This window comes from Panthera onca, chromosome C2 (genome assembly GCF_046562875.1).
Source record: "Panthera onca isolate mPanOnc1 chromosome C2, mPanOnc1 haplotype 2, whole genome shotgun sequence".
Classification (NCBI taxonomy): Eukaryota; Metazoa; Chordata; class Mammalia; order Carnivora; family Felidae; genus Panthera; species Panthera onca.
This window is the reverse complement of record NC_138347.1, coordinates 134,162,775-134,189,163: the sequence shown is the minus strand read 5'-3', so window position 1 is coordinate 134,189,163 and position 26,389 is coordinate 134,162,775. Positions and strand designations below refer to the sequence as shown.

The window sequence follows — 26,389 nt, the reverse complement described above, 5'->3', positions numbered from 1 at the left end:
GTAATCAGCCATGCATAAGGGCACGAAACAAATGTATAAATTTCTTATTTTTCAGAATAAGGATTGTCTTTACCTTTAAAAACACACATGTACCTTCAGTAAAGACAACACAGTAACTAAGTAAGGGAATTTTATAGTCTTTATAAATTATATCTCTAGGTGCCACTAGTAAAAAGAAGTCACAAAGATAAATGGAGGTGCTTATCCATTTATCCATTAAGAATACATATAGCATTTCCTCAACATTGTAATCTTTTATTCTGTCAGTTACAACATATTGATTCTAACTTACTACAATTGATACATTTCAAATTCATAGTTTTCTTTGTTATTAAGACGAAAAGGCCAAATTGCAAAGCACATTAATAACATTCTTCTGTGCTCACACACCCTCATCTGTGGGATAGGCAGGAACTTAAACACCATACTTGAGGCTTTAAAAACATTGCTGTGCTTTTCACAAGCCAGCCAGGTTTTGATTGGTGAGTTCTGATCATCCACTGTAGACACACGAACGTGATGGTCACCCAAACACAGGCTGATGTAATGACAGCAAGGACCTCCCTCACCAGAGACTTTCCTGTCTCTTCTTCCCCCTCTATCTGCTGTTGCCCAGAACCATCCTGTCCTCTCTAGAGCGTGCCAAAGCCTCCTTCCTCCCTGACAGATGAAGCTATTAGGAAACACGACAGAGGCATGTGCTTGCTCAGAGACCAAAAAGGAGAACAGGTGTGTGAGCTTGCCCTCACCAGCGGGTGGACCAGAATCACTGGCTGGAAAGAACCGGAAGATGTGAAGGCAGGCCAGTCCCCTCTGGCCAAGAGTAAGGAAAGAGAAGGACAGAAGTCCTTGTGTGGGAGGGGAGGACAACTGAGGTTCAATGGCAGGAGATCCAGGCCCCCAACTTGCCCGAGTCCCAGAATCTTTACCTCACACCTACTCACTTCTACTTGGCTTTCACTTTTCAGTCCAGCAGTGATCAAGTACAGTTCACTCTTGACCAACGTGAGGGTTAGGGGCACCAACCCCCCACACAGTTGAAAAACCCATGTATAACTTTTGATGCCCCAAAAACTTAACTGTTCATAGCCTACTACCGACCGGAACCTTATCCATAACATAATTGGTTGATTAATAAAACATATTTTACATGCTATATGTATTACATACTATATTCTTACAACAAAGTAAGCCAGAGGAAATGTTATTAAGCAAAATGTCAGGAACAGAAAATATATTTACAGGACTAGATTGTATTTATTGATAAAAAGTCCATGTGTGAGGGGCCTCACACATTCAAATCCACGGGGATCAAGGGTCAGCTGTATTGCATCAGTATCAGACCTGGAATCTATTTGCTGTGTTGTCTCTTAAGGTGAGCTGAATTTAACGGTGAAAAGTTATCAAACCATATTGCTACATATATAGTCTTTTTACCTAAAGAAAACAACATGCATATAACTTCCATGCACTAATCACCTAACACCAGAGGGAAAAAACACAAGTTTCTGCCGAGATGGAGGTGCCTCAAACTACTTTTAAAAAGAGCTGGCTCCTATAAGTCCTCACCATCTAAAGCTTCTGAGTGGTCAGAGAGAATGCAAATTTGGCCCATTGGTGGATTTCTGCTATCAGCACTTATTAACACCAAGAGAAGGAACATAAGACAAATGTTCAGTCTGGAGGAAAATCGGCTTCCAAAAAACCCACCTCTACATCCACCCTGAAACGCTGAATTCTACATAAAGGCAGTGATGTCAGTGTGGGGATGGGGGCAGGACATAACAGAACGAAGAAGGGGAGGCAGTAGGGAAACTAAGCAGCCGTTTGTCCCTCCAGTTTGAGTCAAGTTATTGAATTTCATTTATAAATAACATTAAAGAAAGACCTGAGATCTTTATGTTGATTGAAGGGGGCCTAGGATTAAAGAGAGTTAAGAAACACCAGGTTAAAGAAATGTCTATCCTTAAAAAAAGAAAACAAAACACCCCCAGAAACAACTTGAGACCCCTTAAAGGAGCACAGCAAGGCCTGGTCTTTCTTAAGCTCAGTAACAATAACCCTGAATTGAAGGAATAAGTCACGCTGGGCACATCAGAGTTACCTTGCCAAGGTTTTTCATTCATTGTTAAAACTTTGATGTGCTCTCCAAGATGAGCAAAAAAGGAAAAAAAAAAAAAGGGATGTAGAGCGAAGTCGGTCACTTTGAAGGTCATTTTATACAATCAGATGGATTGAAAGGAATAAAAGAAAAGCTAGGTATGGTCAGATGTTGCTTCCCACTCACGTGGAAGTCCTCTTACTGCAAATAACAGAAAGCTGCTTGGCCCATGGATTCTTCTCCTTGCGGGTTCCCTCTCCCATGATGCCCTCTACTGTATTACCAAGAGTTCACCCTGACCCAACTTTGGCAAGGAGTCTATGAGGGCACAGATCAGCTTATGGCTTGGGAACCTATAGGTGACTTGAAAGTCACCCATGTGACAAAGTACAAGTTAAGATGACAGCTTAGAGGGCCACCTGGGTGACTCAGTCGGTTTAGCATTCGACTTTGGTTCAGGTCATGATCTCGCAGTTCATGAGTTTGAGCCCCGCATTGGGCTCTGTGCCGACAGTTCGGAGCCTGGAGCCTGCTTCGGATTCTGTGTCTCCCTCTCTCTCTCTCTGACCTTCCCCACTCGCACTCTGTCTCTCTCTCTCTCAAAAACAAACATTAAAAAAAAAAAGTTGATAGCTTAAAATGTGGAAAGCCAAAGACAAGAGAGAACATCACTCCTACCATAACAAGAAAAAGCCAGACTATCTGTAAAATCATGTTTTCTTCTATTCATCAGAGAACTGTGGTCACAAAGCAACCAAGTTTGGAACTGAATTCCAAAGAGTGACAAGCCCTTCCAAGGAGAGACAAGACATAGAAACTGTTTCATGTTTGACAGATCATGGAGGAAGAGGCCACCAGGGAGGCCTGTGAGAGGTCCGCTAAAATTTTAAGGAATTCATAAAGGCCAAGTGTGGGCTAGTATATCAGTGTAGAGTAACCAGGAGTCCCAGACACAGGGAGAGTTTGTACTCATTTTTAAGCCTTCTTCATGGGTGCTCCTGAAAAAGATGGGGGGGGGGAGGGCAAGAGAGAGAACCCCTCTCCAGGTCACAGGCAATTAAAACTGCCTGTTTCCCCAACTACCCTACTATATTGAAGCAAAAGCTTTACACCCCTGAGGGAAGAGCAGCAAGCCGTCTTTCTCCTAGGTCCACTGGGGGAAGGGTAGAAGCAAAATCCATCTATCTCTAAAGCCAGGCAAAGCTCTACTGCCCCAAGGGATAGGAGAACCTCTTGGACTTAGAAGCCTGCACCAATAAAAACAGAACCTGACTACCACCAGAAGAGGGGCAGAAAACTGTCTCCTGCCCAAACTCAGCACAGATACTCCCTTCTATGGGAAGCAGGGCAGGAATGCTGACAAGGTCCCAGCCCTGATGCACAGGAGCAGAGGGCTGCCTAATATTGAAACGAGACCAGGAGGACCAACAACTCCCCCAGACTCCCCCAGAAGCCCAGCACGGAGTAGCAGGCATTGTACCATGGAGGAGGGGTAAGAACATGGAGAGAGATCCCTTTCTCACACAGACTTTGTAGATGAAAGCTGAGCACAGAACAGGAACAATGAGTAAACCCTTTGGGACCCTAGCCCCCACCTAAACACAAGGTTATGGTGGCCCACTGGTGGAGAAATGTAAAGTCAGTGGTACACTGAAGGTAACAATGGCAACTCAAAATACAAAACCAGCTCAATTATGGACTAGATTGGCTTAACTTCCCCAACACTAATGACCCAGAAGAGGAAGAGGCATGTTCATTTCTCAGCATAAGTACTCTTTACCTCAGTCTTTATTAAACATGATGCCTAGCATTCATTCCAAATTATAGGACACACACACATACACACACACACACACACACACACACACACACACATACCCCACATTACCCTCTACCCAAGACAGGTCACAATCAAGCTGCTGAAAAACAAATACAAAAAGAAAAAATTTTTAAGTTATATACAGAGGAATATACATCAGAATTATGATCCAGATGGATTACAAGTAGTCCACTTACATCTAACCACAGGGCATCTACTTGACCCAGCTTGCTAAGGTACTCCATGTAATGAATAGTTTTCGAAAGTTATTCCCTTTTAAAGGACTGTAGTCCCTAAATTCTCCTGTGCTTCCACCAACAAAGGTGTCCTTAAGCTATGGGTAGGTCTCTGAAGGGTCGGTCACAGGTGGGTTTCAGAGGCCCCAAAAGACTGTGATTGGATTCTGAAAGTGATATGCAAACCCATCCCTCTTCCTCTTAAGAGGTTTAGAATCGTGGCCCTTACTTTTTAAAAAAAAAAAAATTTTATGTTTATTTATTTTTGAGAAAGAGGGAGAGACAGAGTGCGAGCAGGGGAGGGGCAGAGAGAGGGAGACACAGAATCCGAAACAGGCTCTGGGCTCTGAGCTGTCAGCACAGAGCCCGACGCAGGGCTTGAACTCACAAACCGCGAGATCATGACCTGAGCTGAAGTCGGTCGCTCAGCCGACTGAGCCACCCAGGCGCCCCATCATGGCCCTTATTAACATAAGCTTCCAGAGGCAAAGAAAGAGATGATCATTTTCTAAAAATGAATGTCAACCTTAAATGTTAAAGGCAAAGGATAGGCTCTCCAAAAGAGAAATGACAAACTGAGAGACAAGAAAGCAAAAGAAAACTACATAATTCATGGATAGAAGTAACAGAATTTTACTAACAAAAACAGCAAAGTCAGTCAATCATAGAGTTCTTATTCATAGCTGTGAAACGGTTTTCTTTATTCCAAGGTAGAACAAAATAATCCAACAGTTTATAAAATTTTTAGTTTACGAGTTACCCACAGAAATACTATGAGCCACAAGATGTGAGCTAGTATTGCATATTCTCTATGCCTCCATTTCCCACTTGTACAATAGAGATTAAAAAAAATACCTGTGTCACCCATGTGTTATTTATAGTATCTACCTCATAGGGTTCTTATAATGGATAAGTGAGTTCATAGTTGGAAAGTGCTCTAAATGTTGTCTGAAAGTTTGTACCTTCTTTATTGCTGCTCAATAAATACATTTCAGGCTGAAATTATTTCTTCATGAAATAAAAATAAAAAGAAACACTATCATAAATGTACAATTGCTATACTCTAATCACTTAGAATTTGTTGAAAGTTAGTCCCATTCCAGACAAACAGAATGAGCACATTTCCCCTCTGGGTCTTTTTTAACTAAGGTTACTAGTTAATGCTACTTGTGGGACCCAGTGGATGTCATGCCCAAGACATACTGGGAAACTGTCAAAGGCAGCCAGGTGCCCTCTTAGAATAAAGCTTCAACAGGTTGCACCACGACATTCATAGCAATGATCCCCATAATATTTTTGTCTAAAAACTAATCAAATGACTTCACTCAAAGCATTTTCTGATAAGAATTATTCAGGTGATTCCTTCTACCTCATACTCCCATACCATAATATTTCCTACAGTGTTCAAAATAACTCCATGCAAAGAAAACACATTTCCAATTCCTGTAAAATGAAGTTTTCAAGGTCAGGTTAAAGCTTCCAAATCATTTGATGTAATGGTTTACACCTGCTCTGAAAAGAATAGGGTCTTTAATTATGAAATCAGAGGATCACAATGGAATACAATTATTTTCATGAAAATACTCTTTTTTAAATTTTTAAATTTTTATTTATTTTTGAGATGAGAGGGAGGGGCAGAGAGAGGGAGATACTGAATCCGAAGCAGTCTCCAGGCCCTGAGCTGTCAGCACAGAGCCCGAAGCAGGCTTGAACCCATGAACCGTGAGATCATGACCTGAGCCAAACTCAGATGCCCAACCGACTGAGCCACTCAGGCACCCCACGACAATACTTTGGTGAAACACATTCACTGCCACTGAAATAGTTATTCAAAGTAAATTTACAAAACCATAATGTACGTCTGTGTCCAATGTAAATTGCAATAACATCTATTGGTTTTCTCCAGTAATGAAAAACTTAATGGTGAGCACGGAGCTCCTATGAACTAAATAAGCGCTACTTTACATTCCAGTGAAAATACTGATCCTAATGAATCTTAATTTATGATCTGTAATAATGGTCCTTAAGTGGCCCACTTTGGTGTGAAAACTGTCAATGTTTCCCAACTGTGTATATGGTAATTCCTTATTCAGCACACTACAAAGCCTGCTGACTTCCCATACTACCGAGCTATTTCAAGATGTGGTTACATAACTTTAATTGTTAATAACTTTGGTAAATCATACTGAATTTTAAAAGCCATGCAAGTTGAATCATATAACATGTAATCTTAGCTGCAAATACAATTGATTCTAGGCATAACTCCTCAAATCACAATTTTCTACCTAAATTGTGCTGGTTCTTCAGTATTTCAGGATAGCATAGGAGGAAGAATTTCTTTTCCTCACTTCTTATCCTTAAATCTATCATTGCTTGGCATCAAGGGGAGATGATGGACATCCAGGGGTAGTCAGGATTCAGAAGGAAAGCTTCAGGGGCTTCCTGGCTGGCTCAGTTGGTACAGCATGTGACTTGATCTCGGGGTTGTGAGTTCAAGTCCCAGGATGAGTGTAGAGATTACTTAAAAATAAAATCTTAAAAAAAAAAAAAAGGAAGGAAGGAAGGAAGGAAGGAAGGAAGGAAGGAAGGGAGGAAGGAAAGCTTTGCAGAGACCAGTAAGCAGGCAGGGCTTCTGCCTTGGGGCCACACCCACCACAGCGAAGGAGGCGCAGTAGGTCTTGCAGTCAGAAGTGTTAGTATTTCCACAATTATTTTAGAATTAAATTTTAAAAGGAAAACTGCTTCACGGACAATTTACTACACAATCATCTTGTTTATTATTTCCTATCTTATTTTATAGGAAAAACAAACTTCTTCCTGGGGCTTTTTTTAATCCAATGTTTTATCTGCATATGAAATTAGTGTATGTGAACAATTAGATCAGAAAAAAAAGAAACAAAATAATGAATCACATAAAAGGGAAACCTTACTTTCTACAAAATATTCTTTTAAGTTCTGAGCCATTCATGCGGCTATACTCGCCCAGCCCTCAATGCCGTCTCTTCCCCAAACTCATACAGTAGAGTCTCTACCCTATTATTTAACACTTAATTATAGTCTTATTCATTTCTCTAATTGTTTCATGTGGGTTAGCCTTATCTCCTCAAGCGGAAAATGAACTTTTTGAGGAAATGGGCTATGTCTTATATTCTCCAGCCCTTGGCTGGATCAACGCTGGCAGTCAGAATAGTAACCCCTTATGAGGACCTGGTAACCTCAACGATAAAGGAATCAACTCAACAAGAGGATGTAACATTTATAAATATTTATGCATCTGACATAGGAGCACCTAAATATACAAGGCACATATTAGCAGACCTAAACAGAGAAATACACAGCAATACAATAATAGGAGGAGACCTTAAAACCCCACCTTCTTCAATAGATAGATCATCCAGAAAGAAAATCAGTAAAGAAACACTGGCCTTAAGTGACATGTAAGACCAGATGAACTTAGCAGATATGTACACAACATTCCATCCAAAGGCAACAGAGTACACATTCTTCTCAAGCGCAGATGGAATGTTCTCCAGGATAGATCATGTTAGGTCACAAAATAAGTCTTAAAAATTTATGAAGACTGAAATCATATCAAGCATCTTTTCTGACCACCCTGGTATGAAATTGGAAATCAATCACACAAAGAAAACTGGAAATTCACAAGTACGTGGAGATACAATAAAATGCTACTGAACAACCAGTGGGTCAAAGAAGAAATGAAAAAAAAATACCTTGAGACAAATGAAAATGGAAACACAACATACCAAAACATATGGATGTGGCGAAAGCAGTTTAAGAGGGAAATTACAGCAATAAATACCTACATTAAGAAACAAGAAAAATCTCAAATAAACAACCTAAGTTTACCCTCAAGGAACCAGAAAAAGAACTAAGCCAAAAGTTGGTCAAAGGAAGGGAATAGCAAAGATCCCAGGGGAAATAAATGAAATAGAGATGAATAAGACAATGGGAAAGATCAATGAAACCAGGAGTTGGCTTTTTGAAAGGATAAACAGAATAGACAGACCTGTAGCTAAGGAGAGAGAGAGGACTCAAAATAAAAAATGGAAGAGGAGACGTTACAACTGAAACCAAAGAAATGCAAAGGAAGGGTATGTTAATTCTTCTTTAAATGTTTGGTAGACAGAACTCACCAGTGAAATCATCTGCTATTGGTCTGTTCTGTGTTGAGAGACTTTCACACCAATTTTAAAGCACTTACTTTTCAAATTTATTTTATTTATTTTTTTTGGAGGGGGGTAATACCTGAAGTAGATTTTTTTTTAATATGAAATTTATTATCAAACTGGTTTCCATACAACACCCAGTGCTCATCCCAACAGGTGCCCTCCTCAATGCCCATCACCCACTTTCCCCTCTCCCCCATCAACCCTCAGTTTGTTCTCAGTTTCCAAGAGTCTTTTATGGTTTGCCTCCCTCCCTAACCTTTTCTTTTTTCCTTCCCCTCTCCCATGGTCTTCTGTTAAGTTTCTCAGGATCCACATAGGAGTGAAAACATATGGTATCTATCTGTCTTCCTCTGTATGGCTTATTTCACTTAGCATAACACTCTCCAGTTCCATCCACGTTGCTACAAAAGGCCATATTTCATTCTTTCTCATTGCCACGTAGTATTCCGTTGTGTATATAAATCACAATTTCTTTATCCATTCATCAGTTGATGGACATTTAGGCTCTTTCCATAATTTGGCTATTGTTGAAAGTGCTGCTATAAACATTGGGGTACAAGTGCCCCTATGCATCAGCACTCCTGTATCCCTTGGATAAATTCCTAGCAGTGCTATTGCTGGGTCATAGGGTAGATCTATTTTTAATTTTTTGAGGAAACTCCACACTGTTTTCCAGAGCGAAAGCACTTACTTTTTTAATAGTGCTTTTTGTACACTGTGCACATGCTTTTATTATTGAGCATGCCTGTAAGATGTGTTTGTTTATTAAATACATGTGCTAGCTACTAACAGATTGTGTATGCTAGAAAACATTCACAAAATTAAACTGAAGTTCTAATATTTTCTTCCAGGCTTACCCAACTTGGCAACTGCTACTCCAAACCCTGAGTCCCAAGTTCAGTGCTAAGGCCCAGCAGGCTCTGGAGGCCCCTCCCCTGCTGTGCAGCTCTCAGCCCTAAAAACCTTACAGGACTTCTCAGATCCCGAGTCTCTATTTCACAGAGCTGGTCCTGGCTGAGGTCAGTGGTCTGTGGCTCCCCTTTCTTCTTGCTCTTCATCCAGACAAACTCTGGACAGATCCTTCAAACACCCTAACTCCTTCCTGTTCCTGGTGAGTCTGCCCTCTACTACTCATTCCACTCTGCCTTCCAGGAAGAAGGAATGCCTAGTATAAAGACCCTGAGACCCATATGAACTTGAGTACTCCAGCACACAAAGGAGACCAGTGTGGCTGATGTGTAGTTAGCTGGGTAAGACTGGAAGGGGATGAAACCACAGAGAGGCAGATGCTAGATCCTGCAGAATCTTACAGGAAGGCACTGGATTTCATTCCAAGGACAACTTCTTAAAGAAGACTGCTGTGGTCTCATTTGGCCTTTTAACATAGGGCCAAGTGGACAGTAGTTGAGGATGAGGTAAAAGCAGAGAGACAATCACAGCACCCCACATGTGGGACGATGGTAGCTGGAGTCACAGTGGTGACAGACACAGAGAGAGGAGGATGGCTTCACAATGTCAGTGACAGAGCTGATGACACCGGCTAATGGACTGGAGGCAGCACGTGAGAAAATGGAAGAATCTAAGACAGCTGCCAAGTTCCTGGCTCAGCGAAATGGTACACAATGGTGACATCTAATTAGATGGGAATATTGAGGGATAGTTTAGGGGCCTGAGGACTGAAAGGAAAGTGAGGAATAAAGACAGTAAGTGTGGTTAACTCCATGAAGAAGGTAGTTAGAGGGAGAGAAAGAGTTTATTCACACCAGAAACCATAGAGCAGTTTTCTATGCTGAAGGGATTCACCCAGTAAAGAAGGGAAATTAACAATGCAGGAGTAAGAGAACATGTCTCTAAAGGAGCAAAGTCCTCTGGGAAAGCAAGAGGAGATGAGATTGTCATTAGCTTCCCCCAAGGGGTGACTTTTGAGCTGGATCCTGATGGAAGATGAAAAGGAAGGGAAGGCTAATCAGAGGGAACAGCATATGCAAAGAGACAGGAAAGAGCCTACAAGGTTTGAAGCCGCTCATGGGGCCTGGGAGCAGCGGAAAGGGAAGCAGGCCAGAGGAGGCTGGATGTGAGTCAGCAACTCCTCTGAGAAGGCCTCCCAAGCTTGGGAGTGCACGCTACTGTGCCACAGACAGAAAAAATACAAATATGTGCAAATATTTGATATCATACGCATTTTTCCTGTGTGTGCAAATACAACTCACCACCTGTTTTAAAAGGTCAACAAATGAAAAAGGCCCCATTTGTTTTACAACTTTAGAATCACCAGTCCATTTATGTAGGCATTTATTTTATTTCTGCCTTAACAGTCTAATAAAACTGAGCTCAAGGATGTATCATGTTTACATGTTATACAGTTTATCAACCCCCCTGAATGAATGAACTCAAAGATTACTACTTCAAACACCAGACAGAAACTTGCAAACTTCTAAAATAACTTTCAAACGGTCAACAATTATCTCAAAATGTTATATAGTACACATTGTTACAGTCCAATTTTTTTTTAATTATTGAACATCCTTAAAATTAAAGTCAATTCCAAACCTACCACTTTTCTCCTTAGAGGTGTTATATGCAAATAAAAGATTTTCTAACACAAATATTGGCTGAAATGGCACAGATATACCTTCACAACTTTTGTGTCTACTTGATATACAGCAATGACATATACACTTTATGTCAGGGCCATAGTAAGGCTTTTTAAAATTTTTTTATTAAAAGCCACACTTGGGTTAAGAAATCAAGGGGCGCCTGGGTGGCGCAGTCGGTTAAGCGTCCGACTTCAGCCAGGTCACGATCTCGCGGTCCGTGAGTTCAAGCCCCGCGTCAGGCTCTGGGCTGATGGCTCGGAGCCTGGAGCCTGTTTCCGATTCTGTGTCTCCCTCTCTCTGCCCCTCCCCCGTTCATGCTCTGTCTCTCTCTGTCCCAAAATAAATAAAAAAACGTTGAAAAAAAAAGAAATCAATAAAAATGCCAATGCCTAGCTGGCAGGAATCCATAAGACTCGAGCGATTAGCCTACAGCATTTGCAAAGCAGAGCAGTGCCAATTTGGATTGCAGAAGGTCCGGTTCTGCCATCTTCCTGAATCACCGTATACCCTTTTAAAACCACAAGTCCCTTCCAGATTAATTAGCTCATCAAACTAAAATGAAAAGCAGTTTTAAAAACCAGTAAAATCTCATCATTAATGCATCTTAAATGGTCGATGCGGCCAGTGACCAAAGCAATTCAACTGCTTCAGTGAAATCCTGTGTCACCATTTCCAGCCCTCACTGCTATGGGACTTGGCTACTGAGAGAAAAGTACAAGTGATTCCATATGCAGCGGGTACGAAACTCATTCTAAATACAGCTTCCTAAACCTGGCTCATATTTTAAACAATACAACGCAGAAGACGCTGTTAATAGGGGTCTCTACACTATTTTGTACAGAACATAAAATCAGGAAGCTCAGGCAATCTTACAAAGTACATACCACATATAACTCTTGGTTTTGAGGGTTGGAACTAGAAAGGCTTTTCATTAATATGTTTCAGGATTCTGGTGTGAAAATGAAATATAGGCATTTATAAGGAATGCTTAGCTTTTCTACAAAGGTATGACAGCTGACCCTTGAACAACACAGGTTTGAACTGGGCAGGTCCACTTATATATGGATTTTTTTTTACAGGGCAGTATTATAAATGTATTTCTCTTCCTTTTGATTTTCTTAAAAACCTTTTATTTTCTCTAGCTTCCTTCACTGTAAGAATACAGTATATAATACTTATAAAAATATGTATTAATCAACTGTTTATGTTATTGGTAAGGTCAAGAGTAGACTATTAAGTTTTGGGGGAGTCAAGTTATATGTGGATTTTCGACCATGCAAGGGGGTCAGTGGCACAACCTGTGTTATTCAAGGGTCAACTGTATAATGTAAAAGGTGAAAGACTGATGTGATCTAAAGAGAAATCAGAGTATCAATTGTATAATGTAAATTTAAAATACCATTTATTTCATTAAACTTATCCAGGAGTAACAACAAGGACTAATTCTAAGCCTACCTGCAAACCAATTACAAAAGCCCTTCTAAACAGGATGCCATCCTTATTCCAGGAATCAGACTGATATATCCACTAACATTCTCCTCCTCCTCCTCCCCCTCCTCCTCCTCCTCCTCCTCCTCCTCCTCCTTCTTCTTCTTTTTAATTTTGAGAGAGAGAGAGTGGGCACGAGTGGGAGATGGGCAGAGAGAGACAATCCAAGCCCAGTGGGGGGCTGGATCCCACAAACCGTGAGATCATCACCTCGGCCAAAACCAAGAACCGAACACTTAACTGACTGAACCACTCAGGCACCCCTACCCACTTCTAAACAGTGCTTGAATTTCTGAGAGTGCAGAAGCTGACCTTCTGTCCACCATGCAACTCTGCACTGACTCGCCAAGGCCCCAGCTTCTTGCAGGGAAGACTTTCAGGGAAAGAGTACTGGGGAATGAAGCAGTGCTCCCAACAGACGCCTCCAACAGAAAGGTGAAGGCACAGGCCCCCAGCACCCATAGGCCACCAGTAATTAGATTTTATTCCCCCAAGGTAGAGTGACATCTAAACTGGGACACTTCTGAGAATCAAAGTGAGAATTACTAATAAATAAGCCACAAAATCAGGGGCTGTCCTGGGCAAACTGAAACATACAGTCACCCTACTTGAAACTGACCTTATTACTAACATGTTAAGTCCTTACCAAGTGCCAGGCACTGCAGAGTCAGGTATAACCAAAGTACAATGTCAGCTAACAGACGTTCGCAGGCCAACCGGTAGACAGGCAGGCTGGCTGTTTGGTCTGTCTGGATGCTCCCAACCTTGTCCAGTGTGAGAGCCCCTCCTACCCAGGCCAGGAATCCACCTGTAGGTGTTTGTGAGGTGTGGCTTAGTCTTGCTGCCTTGAACCAGGGGACAGCCAGCCATGTGGACCTTTGGGCACCGTGACCTAGTCCTTATAGCTGCTTCTTCCTTACTTCTGAAGTTGCTCCAGTTCTCCCTACTCAGCCCCTACGTAGCCCAGTCTCCGGCTTGCCTGGCTAGAACTGAGTCCTTGCCCAGCTACCCTGTGATCTGCACTGACCTTGCTGGGAGCACAATGAGACCCTCAGCTGCACAGAGTTCTATTCTCCCGTGACTCCCAGGAGGTGCAGCCCTGCAGGCACCGGCTTGGGCTCACCACTTACCCTTGGACGTTGCAATTCAGATTCCTCTGAATTTGCAACCCCTGCCTCTTCCACAGTCTGGCCTTCCTGCAAATCACACAGCATTGCCTGTGTAGCCCACAAAAGGAGAAGCAATATACAAATGGGGAGTAGGATCTTCTGGAGGTGACTAACAGAGGCGCGAGTAATCACTGTAGAGAGCAGGCAATGTCAGGGAGCCCTTCACAAAGGGGATACAATTGACAGGAGGGGATACCGGAGGTGGGGTGTGAGTTCTTGAAGCCAAGCAAGGAAGTGAGGTGTGAGGCAGGGTAAAGGAACTGATGGTTGGGCTATTCCAACTGACCACAGATTAGTTCTTCTAGAGATCAAATCGTGCCTCCCCTCCCCTTCAAAATATGCATGTGTAATGCAGCTCTCATTTTAAATCAAGACAAGAATATATTATATACATCACCATCATATGTGTGACCATTGACAATCCAGGACTCTATCCCAGCCAGCTCACAATTCAACTCACCAAGTTCAGAAGCTCTTCGTAAGGTTGGTCCGTTGAGTCTATGGCTCATGGCAATTAAGAAATGCATCTCAAACTTAGATTAGCAAAAAGTTTATCTTTTAACCTGATTTGATGCAACTCCCCTCCTCCCCCAAGCCAATATGATGCAAGACTCACTTGGGTTTACTGGAAATTATAATGGCAATATAGAAATCACATTTTATCCTCTGGAAAGAGGAATTTTAGCTGAACCATGTTTATTCCAATTATACATTTGTTTTTCAAGTAATTTAGTTGTGCTTCTAAAAGCATTACTATAGAGCAGTTTTTAATTTAATAAGACTAAAACTTGAGACCGAGGGCTTTTCAGAATAAGATGGGGCTAAAAAGGGAAACATCAATGCTCTACATGGCCTGTATCAGCTCCCTGTGGGCAGTCCCACTCACTTTTGGGCCCCCTACCTCTGGATAAAATGGGAAGTGCCCTTGATGTAGATAATATAATGAATTTTCTTTATGAATTAATTGTGAGAGGAGAAAATTCCAAAAAGAATGAAAAGAATGACGTGTGGAGAGTGACTCAGAATAATCCGTGGCGGCTCGCAGAGTTCAGGAAGACAGTCAGGACCTCATTCATCCTCACGTGCCACATTCCTACGCATTTTAGGCCACACGGTAACTACTGTCCACCTTAGCCGCAGTTGTTCCACAGACGGAGGGTGGTGGCCAACTTTGCTGAGCTACTGTTATGCACAGGCACTTCATAAACATGATCTCTGTGAATGCTCAACTCTGAGGCAGGACCTATCGCCCCCATTTCAGAGGTTAAATGGTTTGCCCAGGCAGACTGGTTCCTGCTTCAACCCTGTTCTACTCTGCATGGCCAGAAAGCCGGCCCTCGAGGCAGATTTCCTCAGATCCCAAGTTGGCCTGATGCCCACCAGGTTACTTCCATGAGGCTCTGGCAGAGAACTAGACCCTGGGCAGGAGGAAGGGTGAAGCTGGGTGGGTTTCCATCTTCCTCTCTCTGCAGGGGAGAGGCCAGCAGAGGCTGCATCCCCTCTGAGGTCCCCGTGGCTCCTGGGCTCAGGGACCAATCTGCTTCATCTCTCCAACCTGCATGGAAGGATGGTTTTCTGCTGTTGTTAATCGCTGGGTGGCTTCACCAATCCCCCGTTTGGCTTTGTGGTTCTTCCAGCATCTGTAACAATTCCCCAGATTAAGTTCTCAATAAAGATGCTGTTTCTTTCTGACTGGACCCTGAGTGATTCAGTGCTCAGAGTTGTAGCTGTTAAGTGCAAAGCCAGGTTCCTACCACTCTGCCAGCCAGGGCTGAGTTCTTCCAGATGCCTAGTGACTGGCTATGCGGCCTTGGAAGGTCTGTAAACTTCTTGACACCTCAGCCACTGATTTCATGACATGAGGAAAGTAATTACTTGCCCTTAATTACTGTAAAGGGCTTGGTAAGGCATGGGGGAGATACTAAATGTGAAAGCACTGTGTAGGCTGACTTGAGCAAGACTTTTACATTACTAGTCCTCAAGTCTCACTTGGCTGGGATTGCTGGACACAGAAGAGGTTTACTTGATATTGACTCCCCAGTTAATCTCATGGCTCTAAATGGCTAAAAATTACACAGAGCTGGGGTGCCTGGGTGGCTCAGTCAGTTGAGCATCCGACTTCAGCTCAGGTCACGATCTCACGGCTCGTGAGTTGGAGCCCCTCATTGGGCTCTGTGCTGACAGCTCAGAGCCTGGAGCCTCCTTTGCATTCTGTGTCTCCCTCTCTCTCTGCCTCTCCCCCGCTCACACTCACTCTCTCTCTCTCTCTCTCTCTCTCTCAAAAATAAACATTTAAAAAGCTTTAAAAAAATTACACAGAGCTGCCTACTAAGAGCTCACTGGGAGCTGACAAGCACTTTGTCCTCATAAAGAGAGGGAAATCGGTTGGCCACGGCGTCCGCGGCTTCCACAGGTATCTGGCATCTGGCCACCATGGACTGGGGCTGGCATCTGGACCACCACTTCCCGTGTTACTGATCCTGGCCCGCTGCTTTTGAAACATGGACTAGATAACAGTGCCTGCTTCCTAGAACTGTTGCTCGGTATTAAACAATGTAGAAATTAAATCATATAGAAATGCCTACTGAAGTTCTTGACACCGTCAGTAAATGTCAAATGTAGTCAATGTATTTGATCTTATCACTACTATTCTTATTAGCAGCACCATCATCCTCTCCTATGACAAGCATTTTACAAGGGTCTGATGCGAGCTTTCTCTTCTGCCTGTATTATTCCCAGATAAGCAGCAGCCTCAGATGCCTGCTTTCCTGGACATCTGCACGCACATCAAGCAGTCATCATTACATATGGGAAGGATGGCTCTCCTTCCCACCCCTGCCTCTTCCCTTTTTTTTCATTTCTATTCTAAGCACTTGGGAATCTTGGTTTCCCTATTTTTTTTTGTATCATACTGTGACAGAAACAAACTGTACTATCTAGCCTCGTGTTTACATAACGGGTTAAAGGGCTAATAAAAAACCGTAATACTCTGATTTCCTAACCTGTTAGTCTTTGCTATTATTTGTTGTAGTTATAAACAAGAGCATTTATGGAGAAAACACTGAATTATCTTTGGGTGATGGACATTCTCCCTTGGTGATAGCACCAGAAGAAAGTAGAGACTATATAGATCAGTGGTGTCCAAAACAGTATGAGTCACATATGTAATTTAAAATGTTTTAATTGCCGGGGCGTCTGGGTGGCTCAGTCGGTTAAGCGTCCGACTTTGGCTCAGGTCATGATCTCGCGGTATGTGAGTTCGAGCCCCGTGTCGGGCTCTGTGCTGACTGCTCAGAGCCTGGAGCTTGTTTCAGATTCTGTGTCTCCCTCTCTCTCTGACCCTCCCCTGTTCATGCTCTGTCTCTCTCTGTCTCAATAATAAATGTTAAAAAAAAAAAAATTAAAAAAAAATGTTTTAATTGCCTTAAAGAATATAAAAAGAAACAGATGAAATAAGCTTTAATAGTTTATTTTATCTAACCCCAAATACTATCATTTCAACACATAACCAGTATAAAAACTATGAAGACACTTTGCCTTCTCTTGTCCTACTACGTCCCTGAAACCCAACACAGCATACATTCACAGCACATCTCAATTCGGACTAACCACAGTGCAGTGCTCAGTAACTACATGGGTCCAGGGCTAATGTATCAGACAGTGTAGGTCTAGACAAGGAGCTCCTTAAGGGTAGGGACCTATCACATTTTAACTCCAAATTCCTGCTGACATTTCTAGTGTGGTGCTTGCACAAAGCAAGCACTTGGCAAATTTCATCACTGATCTCGAGAATGAATGGCTGGAAAGTAGGGGCTGTCGGTCATAAATGTAAGCAAGGCCAGTATAAATTTCTTGGAAGAAATAACATTTTGTTGGTCTTACACTTTAAAACATTACAAATAAAGATCATTGCTAAAACTTCCCACAATCTTCACTCACCCTAATATCACCCCAGAGGCCACATTAATATACAAAGAGAAAGCAAAGTTAACTATCCTCCAAAAAGGAAAAATAAAGTGGGGGGGAGAGAGTGAAATAAAAAATGGCCCCAATCAGATCTTCATAACAAATAACCTCAATGAATCATCAAATACTATTTAAATGACTTCCTATGTCCAGTATTATGTAAGACACTGTAATGTATGCTTAGATACAGGCACAACTTGAAAAAGAATTAAGAACTAATATTCCAATGAGGTAATTTATGGAAATGACAAATACCTTTTTTTAATTTTTTTTTTTTCAACGTTTTTTATTTATTTTTGGGACAGAGAGAGACAGAGCATGAACGGGGGAGGGGCAGAGAGAGAGGGAGACACAGAATCAGAAACAGGCTCCAGGCTCCGAGCCATCAGCCCAGAGCCTGACGCGGGGCTCGAACTCACGGACCGCGAGATCGTGACCTGGCTGAAGTCGGACGCTTAACCGACTGCGCCACCCAGGCGCCCCAACAAATACCTTTTTTTAAAAAAGCATACTTGACTTGAAAGTTTTTAGGGTTAACAAATGCAAATTACAGGTAGCTTTCACCTAGTTGATACAAACAAATCAACTTGCTCAGTCCCGATAACCATTAAAAAAAAAATAACTTGTACTTCCCTAAGGACACAAATTCACACTGTATAGAACTATAATACAGGTGCAGCCAAGGTTACGAAGGTAGCTCCTTTCCATCTGTGGTATAGAAATTGCATTTGCCAAATCCCTTTTGATTTGCCAGAAATTGCATTTGCCAAATCCCAGTGCTGCTGTCCATGGAAAGACTACCTGACTTTAGTCATGCATCTGGGACAGCTTCTCCATAAAACTCAACAGGCATCCCATTCCCCTCAAAAAAAGGAAATGGTAAAGCCTCAGCAAAAGTTTCATGCCTCCGCATGAAACTGCAAATATTTGGTGTATCTTCACTAAGTCTGTGAAATGAACTTCTAAGGAAAAGTCAACTAGCACTAAAGGTACTTACTTGAAAGGATGCTTTCTCTGGGGAGACAAAACAAAACAAAACAAAACAAAACAAAACAAAACAAAACAAAAAAACAAGCCTCTCCTTTACCATGACAGGACTGGCGTTTGCTATTTCTAAATACTCTTCATGACCAAATGGATTCAAAAGAAAAGGCATCTCGATGCGTCTGGCTCTATGCTAAAACTCCTGTCTGCTAGGGAAGGGGGAAGTGAGGTGATTCAACCAAGTGCAATACACTTGTGCTGAGAAGAAGCTCCATGGCCATGGTGGTTACTTTTTACCGGTAGAGAAAAGTCCTCATTTAACAGAAACTTGACTTATTCAACCTAGTAGAATTTCTGTCAGATCCCAGCCTTAACAGATTTATGGTTCTGTGGTTACTAATAAAATACCAGTGTTCAACTAGCCTTTTACATTTCCATCATCAAAATTCTCACAAAGCAGACAGCTAATGGCTTCATTTATTTGGTCAAGAACTGGCCCAATCTATTTGCTTCTTAAATTATTACATTTACTTTTCATTTTCAATCTGATTGAAAGTTGTTTGTGCTGTCTTTACATGAAAATAAAGAATGCTTTAAAAAATCTCTATAATGGCAACCTTGGAATATGTATACTTCAGAGGAAAGGAAGCAGAGAATGCATGAATCAAAATTTGTATCATTCATTTTTAAAAGCTATTTTTAGGCTTATCAGCTTACTCTTCCCAAGAAGCAGCATGTGCCTCTTCAGTCATTTAAAAAATTGTTGACATCTTCTGAATTTTATCTTGTGTCAGTTTTTCACATATTGTCCAATTTTAAACACAGATCTTTAAATTCTGTATAGCCACTTGTGCAGAGCCTGTGTTAATAAATGTCACATAGTTTTCAGTAACTCAATAATGTTGATGACAAATTTCATATTGCTGACAACCTGCTACTTGCTGAAATAATTAGTTTTCTACCTTAACTTGTGGCTTTCATCCACTCTGTAAATATTTACCTAGAGCCTGCCATGTGCCAGATGTTGCTGGGCCCTGGGTTTGCCAAGCAGAAGGCAGTCGCGGCCTTCCAGGCACTCGCAGGGCAAAGGCTGCTGTGCCTGTCTTTGAAGCCTCTCCTGCCGGGCGGTCTTCCTGCATTTCAGCAAATGTGGGAGGATGACGAGCAACGGCAGTAACAACTGACAGACTGGGTCCAAATCCTGGCCCCTCCTGCCAGTAGCTGATGACCATGGGCCACTAGATTCGTCCTCTGTAGGCCTCAGTTTTTTCATATTATAAAAGGAGAAGAATTTATTCCACAGGGTTGTTGTGAAAATGAAATCGGGAAGGAAAAGAGAAAAGAATCTGGCACTCAGAGACCCCCTGTTTTTAAAGCAAAGATAGATGAACTATAAATCTGAACCATGTACTGGTATATCAAATATTGAGGAGTTATATGCCACTGGGGTTCTCGGTAACCTGAGAGTCTGTCACCAGTTTGATTCCTGCATCCTGAGCTTCTCTGACAACTGACCTGTTTTGGGCCAATCTTTAGGTGATCATTTGCTCTTCCTCCATTAGAGCTTTAAAACCAGTTCTACCATGACCACAATGGGAGCTAAGGAACCCCTAGAGGCTGGCCCTTCCATCGATGGGGTAATTCACACCAGAAGAACTGCAGGGTCAGGAAGGAACTAACATAGTAATAAGCAGCTGTGGTGTGCCAGCCCCAGTGCTAGGTGAATCGCATGCATTGCCTAGTGCAAACCCCACAACCACTCCAAGATGCAGGCCTTATTATCTCCTACCTTCTACGAAGAAGCCCAATACTCAGGGAAGCTAGGAAAGTTGTCCACAATGATGAACTTACAAGTAGCTCAACATCATTTCTCATGACTTCTCTTCTACTTACAGGGCCATTAAAGTCCTCAGCTTGGCAGATATCTGGCTGGTTGCTCCTTACAGCTCCTCTCACTGTTTCTGTTAGTTGGACAAGATCTCCCTCCTACAGATGAGAATTCCCTGTGTCTTGACTCCACTAACCGCTCCTATCAATATCTCCACGGTCGCTCAGGCTCACGGACAGCTTGTGACGTCACGTTTCCACGGATCACCTCATTTTTTGGTTCTCCTCCTCTTGGTCTCTCCACGGGGCTGGAATATTAAGAACGTCCCTAATGCTGATGAACACCTTTGTCCCTTTCACAAAGCTCTCCGAAATTGCCACTGGAAGCAAGCAAACACCCTTTCATGCTAACTGCCATCCGCTCTTACTAAGGGTGACTGCAGCCCACCTATGCGTCTGTACTCTGAGTAAGTGACTACAAAGAGAAAGGTGGCTTTCCATCTATTCCATGGTGAAACAGTCATCATCACTCCTCTTGGCAGTGTCCAAGCACTATAACAGAGAGGCGACAACCCTCAATCCTTTCATATATTCCCTTGTGCAGACAAAAGCACATGGAGTACACAAATTAAGCACAGGCACAGCCATGGGACTCTCAGTCCCCGAAGGAAATAAGCTAAAAATGATACTGGATTAGAATCAGAAGCCAAAGTCTCCCTCACCTCCACCCTTCAATGTTTGAATGTGTGTAAAAATGGAATATTATACTTATCAAGTATATTACTAACTTCAGGCATGAGACAGACCATGTTTATGCTAATTTGGCTTTTAGTTTAGTTTCAGTTCAACAAATAATTATTAAGCATTGTGAGCCAGGCACCGTGGAAGTATTAAAAAGCTTAAAGTATTGTGGAAATGGCAGAAATAACAATTTTAAAAGAACGTGATACGGAAGCATGCCCAGGGAGTTATGGGCACCTGGAGTGGGGCCACCATTCCCAGCCAAAATGTTTAGTTAGAGAAGGCTTCCTATGGACCCCTAAGCCTTAAAATAACTAACACACACGGAGGTCAAGTTACTACATCTGTTACTGAAGAAAAGAAGTAATTGAAGGAATTCCATAAAATCATCTCTTTGAAAATGATACAGTCCCACATCTAAAAATCAATAATGAACCCTCTTGCACTTGTACTTCTTGAAAGCAGTCAATCTCAGCTTCTTTTAAGTAATCTATTTACGCCTGAAATTGCTAGTCACAGGTCTGATTCTTAAGTCATAACCCTTAAAACATAGCTCTTCTTTTCCCCTAGTGGTGACACTCTCTTCTTTCTGACTGTCCATGTCAATTATGAATGATCATCCCTCTCATTTCTAATTTATGGAGATTAGAAGCTAAATAGATTACCCAAAGTGGGGAACCCTGGAAATACTGACATAAAAACAACAAGCTCTAACACTCCTGCCCACACAGGAAGACTTATAATCAAAGAACCAGGTAAATGACTTAACAAAACCTCATTTTCCCAACATTCCAGACCTTCACAACCAATGGTAAATCTACTAAGCAAAATCAGCAGGTGGAATAGAAAGGAAGAGCCAGTGAAAATAGCTAATGGTAGGTTAGTTTTATTCTTAGAATTATTAGACATTTATTTCTTCTTTCACAAATCATAAGCTTAAAAAACAAATTAGCTCTGTTTATGTAATTCATTTCTTTTAAAAACAAGTATTAATACCTGTCAATGGGCCTTATTATTTAAGCTTTGCATATTAGAAAAGAAATACCCTGCACGCATTTAAATATGAAGACATAATAACATGGCTTTTTGCAGAAACTAGAATTATCCCATTTCCTATCTCGGTTGTAAACAACAATTTACCTAAATGGCTGAAAATAAATACTTTCATATTTTGACTGTCTTCACAATATATAGAAAAATGTAGTTTGCTTCTGACCTACAATGAGGTACAAAATCATTACATTTGAAAACGTGACTCCAAAATGCAATGGAATCCTTAGACATACGAAGGAATAAAATTCTCTCAAATGGTAATGTTACATGTCTTAGGATGCTTTTCTGGATAAAGGAGAAAAAGTCTCTATAATTAGAATGTCTCTGTCCCTATTAAAATTACCTCAGTTTAAATTAGTCATCACTAGCATTATAAATGCATGAGTCCGTGGTGGACAATTCTGGCCACATTGTTTGGTGACAGCGTAGCTATGAAGACACTTGAAGCCGTTCTCCCATGTGGGCCATCTTATTCCCACAGAAATCACTCAACACTGTTTTGAGTCATGGCCACAGACCACAAACTTATGAACTTGGTTGGGCGTTTTATAAATCCAAAGGAGAGCTGGATTAGAGACTATGGTTGGATGGCGACAAGCTCAATCCCAAACTATAAACATCCCTTCACAACAGCTCTGTGCGTACAACTAGAAGGCAAAATGCACAAGCAAAAATAGTTGTGTGGGAGGGATGAGACCTGGAGGGATTTCCCCCCCCCCCCAAGATGTTCTTTAATATATACTTTAGATCATCTTTAAATTAATAGGAACAATTTAAAGACCTAAAACAATACTACTGCCATGGATAAACAGCTCAAAGCAAAGACCCACTAAGGGGAGATTAACAGATTAGCATTTGCATAGAATAAAGAAATGCAGAGACAGGTAAGGACATAGCTATGTAAAAATAAAAATATACTTAAGGGTAAAGTAATTTTTTGTCATTAAATATGGAAGAATGGATTATGTTTTCAGAAACCTTCACTCTGGCTTTCTTCTTTTTATTTATTTATTTATTTTTTTCCAGTAAGAAAACATGCAGCTGTTGAACAGCTTCCCTCCTTTGAGGAAAAGAACAAGAAGAAAGGGCAATGCAGCAAGAGTGGTCAATGCTGTTGACAAAGACAGTCACTTTGCCCTTCACTGAGGGGCTCACAAATCAAGGGGAAAATGAAGACACAATTGCTAGACATTAAACACTAAATTAAACCAGGCGGGTCCAGGCAACCTCTAACACTTGCTTTTCAATTCAAAATGGGTGGAAAACCCTCTGCCCAGAAGTGTGAGTTTCTGTCTTGGCTTTGGGCCACGTTTCCTGGGTTTGATAAATGTAGTAGGTGCCAAAAGCTGCACTGATGATGACAAACACCATCCCCTCCGCCCCAAAACACACATGCCCCAAAGTGGGAAAAGAAAAAAGAAATGGCCAGCCATGCAAATACTGTGGCTCAGAAGCTCCTCAAAATTTGCAAAAGCCTACATAAATTGGTACAATGATAAAAGGACAGAGTCTGGATGAAGAAAAAAGGCACAGTGAAGAACAGGTCTTAATTTTCCAGTTTGGAGGAAAATTTATATGGTATAGTCATATCAGTTCGTTGTGTTTTATGGAGTGTCTCCCAGGTGCCATGGACTTTTCTTTTTTAAGTTTATTCACTTATTTTTGAGAGAGCAGGAGGAAATGCAAGTAGGGGAGGGGCAGAGAGAGAGGGAGAGAGAGAGAGAACCCCAAGCAGGCTCCACACTGTCAGCACAGAGCCTGATGCGGGGCTCAAACCCATGAATCGTGAGATCATGATCTGAACCAAAGTCAGATGCTTAACCGACTGAGCCACCCAGGTGCCCTGCCATGGACATTTCTAATGTACTCTGGGTTTCTGGACAGGAAGCAAACACTTTCTCTGCCTCAGATGTTCCCTCCTTCCACCACTTTCATAGGGATGGAAGTATTAACCAGAAAACATATTTTTAGAAATGTGTATCCTGCCTACTTATAAAGAACCTTAAGTGACATATGGTTATAGCATAATACAAAAGAGCATAATTGGTGGGTGAAGAAAATAGAACATCTAAAAAAAGCTTTAAGAGAAGATGTCACCACACACCTGAGGTGAACAAACTGCTATAGTTAGATATGAAATTGTTGTGACAGAAAAGTCACAAATGATAATATACAGGATTACACAACTTCTACTGTCCAACAAAATTAAGCAAGCAAAAGTCTTTGCTGAGATTCTTCCAGAAACTAAATTCAAGATGCAGTTCATCACATGGTTCTTATATAAAGAGCACTGTGGAATCAAGTAGGTGGCAACTGCTTTTCTATCTAGGAAAGAGAAACCCAAAGAAGTGAAAGCCAACAATTAAATTAACCTTCAAGTGCAGTCACTGGACGTGATGCACAAAATATCAGTCTTTCGGAAGATGTACCTACACTTGAACCAAATAAGCCAAACTGCAAGCACCTTCATTGCCATTCTGAACTCGGTATGATGCCCCACTACTATTGAAACTTTCTCATAGAAGGTGAAAAAGAAGACAGTCACAATTTTAGTCAGATTACTATTGACTTTCTTTTCCCAAACCTTCAATATAAAACTTTAAAGTATGTTATTATTTGTAAAAACCTAACTGACAAAATATTTGCTTGCATTAAAATGGAAAGTATGGGGCTCCTGGGTGGCTCAGTTGGTTAAGTTTCTGGCTTCAGCTCAGGTCAAGATCTCAGTTTGAGTTCGAGCCCCGCATCGGGGGCTGACAACTCAGAGCCTGGAGACTGCTTCCGATTCTGTGTCTCCCTCTCTCTCTGCCCTTCCCTGCTTGCGTTCTGTCTGTCTCTCAAAAATAAGCAACCATTTTTTAAAAATTCAAATGGAAAGTAAACTGGGGAACAATGCACTTTTTTTCATTTTTGCTGCTTAACTAGTATATTACCAATATTATATTATTAAAATAAACCCATAAAAATTATGACAATTGTAGTTAAGGGTGGTTTGATAAATTATACTTTTTCAAAAATTAAACCACATAGCCAATATAATTCACTTACACAGAGCACTCTGGGAGGGAGAGAACATATCCGTAAGAGTTCATGCCTTATACTTAGCAGGCTTTTAATCACACAACAAACGTGGCTTGTGTCCCTATAATGTGTAAGTCACATCATCAGGTGATTTTGAAATATTAGTCAAATTCAGAGATTCCAATTTGGGTTCACAATGGTCCTGGGGCACACTGTCCAAAACTAAACAAGGTAACAACAAAAACAAATTATTGATGCTGTGAAAGAGTAAACATTCCAAAGATAAAGACCTCATCATTCTTCACAATTGTCTTTTCTTGACAATTCTTCTCTCTGGGCAAGTACCAGCTAAAAGTTCTAATAGAACAGACAGGGCTAACACACGAGTTTTCCTACACTTTGGCATAGGGCAAAATCTGGCTTCCTCTCTGCCAACAAAACTTCCTAATGTGAAAAGAGTCATTTTCAATAAGTTTCCAACCTCGAAAATTGTTGCTAGGATTCTGGGCTTGGTACACTGACATAATGTCGTCTGGCATCTGAGCTTGCCAATGCTTCTACAGTGAGAAAGCTAATGAGCTTGTAAGAATGTCCTTACATCATCACGTCCCCAAGAACACGGTGGCCGCCAGTACTTCTCCGGGTAGAGTATTTTTCTCCCTTGCAGTGGTGATATCCAGGCTAGACCCAAATTCACTGAACTGCAAAAGAACTGTCAGCAGGCTCCTGCCCACCCTCTTTCTACACCTTTCATATCTTTTCCCCTTGTCTCTCCTTCTATCATGTTACTGGACTAAATGTTCTCACTGGCAGCTAACTGCAATAATAAGGAAAATGAAGTTCCAGATTGCTGTCACTGGCCCCCAGAGCAAAGCATCAGTAACCGGTTTGTGAGCATTGATGAAAATGAGGCCCACTGATAGAGAAGCCACAAATATTTTTAATCTTTCTTGTAGCCATTCATTTTAAACCTTCAAATGACTGTCTTTTTTTGGTTAACTATCCTCTTATCAACAATAAAACAGGCAGGAAAGATCGCCACTTCTTGTCCTCTGACTACATTCCAAATACAAAAAGAAAAGTCTGAGATTGTCCGGAAACTGAATAATCAGCTCAAAATAATAATGTGGTTGGCTGAAAAGATTCCTGACACACATATCAAACATGAAAAAACTGCTGGAGGTCTTTGGGGTCCTA

General features: G+C 41.5%; 1 protein-coding gene and 1 long non-coding RNA gene across 5 annotated transcripts in view; one reads left to right on the top strand and one right to left on the bottom strand.

Annotated features, from left to right (window-relative positions):
• PLCL2 (phospholipase C like 2) overlaps positions 1-26,389 on the bottom strand; it is a 195,382-nt gene that overhangs the window by 75,928 nt on the left and 93,065 nt on the right. The gene's annotated exons all lie outside the window — the stretch shown is intronic.
• Positions 21,891-23,379, top strand: LOC132683058 (uncharacterized). Its single transcript, XR_009612035.2, has 2 exons — positions 21,891-21,993; positions 23,198-23,379. It is a non-coding gene; the product is annotated as an uncharacterized LOC132683058 (long non-coding RNA).